Source organism: Corvus brachyrhynchos, unplaced genomic scaffold, assembly GCF_000691975.1.
Source record: "Corvus brachyrhynchos isolate BGI_N302 unplaced genomic scaffold, ASM69197v1 scaffold141, whole genome shotgun sequence".
NCBI classification, from domain to species: domain Eukaryota; kingdom Metazoa; phylum Chordata; class Aves; order Passeriformes; family Corvidae; genus Corvus; species Corvus brachyrhynchos.
Window position 1 is genome coordinate 32,814 of NW_008236186.1, and position 2,226 is coordinate 35,039.

The window sequence follows — 2,226 nt, forward strand, 5'->3', positions numbered from 1 at the left end:
GAACTGGGGGAGCTCAAGGTGGCCATTCTCCCCACAGACTTGTCAGGGGGAAGATTCGACTGGGGGTGGATGTGGAGTGTGACAGTGCAGAGCTGGAGGCTGATCCAGGTCGGATCTCTGACTACCTCCCCCTCCCTCCCTGGACCACTGAGATGTTCACCTGCAGCCCAGGCAAGGGAGAGCCCCTGACGCACCAACACCAGCCAGAAGAGTTTCCTTTTGCCAAAAAAATAGGACAAAGCAGGGCCAGGGCACAGCCAATGTCCCTGTCCTTCCCTTCACCCTGCAGGCTGAGCATCCTTTCTCAGCCCCTGTGGATCCACGCTCCTGCAGGGTCCTGGAGGCTGGGGACCGAGGCCCTGCCTCACTCCCAGCCTGCTGGAGACATCTCTTGTTCTCAGCCCTGAGGGGTCCTGAGGGGGAGAGACTGAGGGGTGACCAGCAGCAGCTTGTTCCCTGTCACATATGGAGACAGAGGGACAAGTTACAGAAAAACCAACCAGAAATCCCTCTGGGAAGGTGAGCAGCTCAACTGGAGCACCAGAGCTATTGGGAGGAGGGTTTAACAAGCCAGATCCTCTTCCCAGGGACCCTCTGCAGAGCAGAAACCTCTGATTTAGGCACAGAACAGTGCAGTGACACCTAGCAGCATCCCCATGGCTCCCAGAGCTCCAAGGAGACCCAGACCTGCCTCTCCTCCTGCTTTTCTCACCCAAAAGAGCTCCAACCTTGCAAATGCTATCTCACTCATTTTTGGTGGTTTTTTAATCCAAACCAACCTTCCCAGGCCATGGCATTTGTCTTGCAGAGGCAAAGCTGATGTGTTTGCTTGGCTGGTGCCCTGCCCCTAAGGAAAATACCTGCAGTGAGACCAGCTCAGGCTCACGTGTTTGCTCAGGAGGCCGTGCAAGATTTAAAGATTTCAGCAAAGAAGATAAGATAAAATAAACCCGGGGTGGTTAACAGGGTTTGAAGGTTGGGTTCACTGGGGATCCAGAGTAGAGGTCAGGGAGTAGGAGCATTTCACAGAACCATGGAATCATTTGGGTTGGAAAAGCCCCCTGAGACCACCAAGTCCAGCTGATCCCCCGCACTGCCGAGGCCATCACTGACCCGTGTCCCCAAGTGCCACATCCACACGTTTGTTAAATCCCCCCAGGGATGGGGACTCCAGCACTGCCCTGGGCAGCTGTGCCAGGCCTGGACTGCTGCTTCCACAGAGGAATCTTCCCAATATCCAACCAGAACCTCTCCCAGCACAGCTTGAGGCTGTTTCCTCTTGTCCTGTCCGTTGTTCCCTGGGAGCAGAGCCTGACCCCCAGCTGGCACCGCTCTCTCCAGTCAGGAGGGTTGAAGGGCACAGACCCAGCCCCAGCCCCGCCTCAGTTCCACCCAGTTTCTCGTGCATTAAACCTCCTCCGCCCTCCGGGCCTCTCTGCTGAACTGCCTTTATCGGGATGTCTCAGCAAGCCAGCCCTGGTAAGTAGAGCCCAACCCAGCTGGCAAAGCATTTCTGATTTTATTTGACATTATTTCCACTCATGGACTTTGACTCCTGGGCAGTTGCCCCAACATGACTCCCCCCAGACACTCCACACCCCTGGGGTGCTCCCATTGCTTCCTGCGCCCAGGGACAGGACCTGACTTGAGGGGCTGTTCTTGCCCCAGCACCCCTGCTCTGCCTGCCAAAGTATTTTGGGACCTTTCCAGCCCTCTCACATCAGGGTGAGAGCAGGCAAGGGGTTCAGCGAGCTCTTGGAGCACAATGCAGTGGGTTTTTTTGGGAACTCATCCTAAGGACACGGAGCAGAGCTCTGAGCCCTCCTAGCAAGGCTTGGAACTGGGGGGTCTGTAAGGTCTCTCCCGACCCCACATCCCCATGGGAATTTTCATTTGACCCCCCATTTTCACCGTTTTTCCTCCTGCAAGCTGTCAGTAACCCCATCCCCAGGAAATCCAGTGGCCCTCCCGGTCTCCAGCCGGGCCCGTTCGCCACTGCCCGGACCGGAGCGGAGAGCGGAAGGCGGGATTTCCTCCTTTTAGGGAAAAGAGGCGGGGGAAAGGAGGGAGTTTCTTCCATTCGCTGCAGGAAACACTCCCCAGAAGTACCCTCGTCATGCACCGGGGATCAGGCACCGTCTCATCCCTTCCCACAGCTGGCTGGCAGCAGCAGCCACACCACTCTCTTTTCCAGTCTCCCAGTTGCTGCTGCTCCCACCAGCAGGG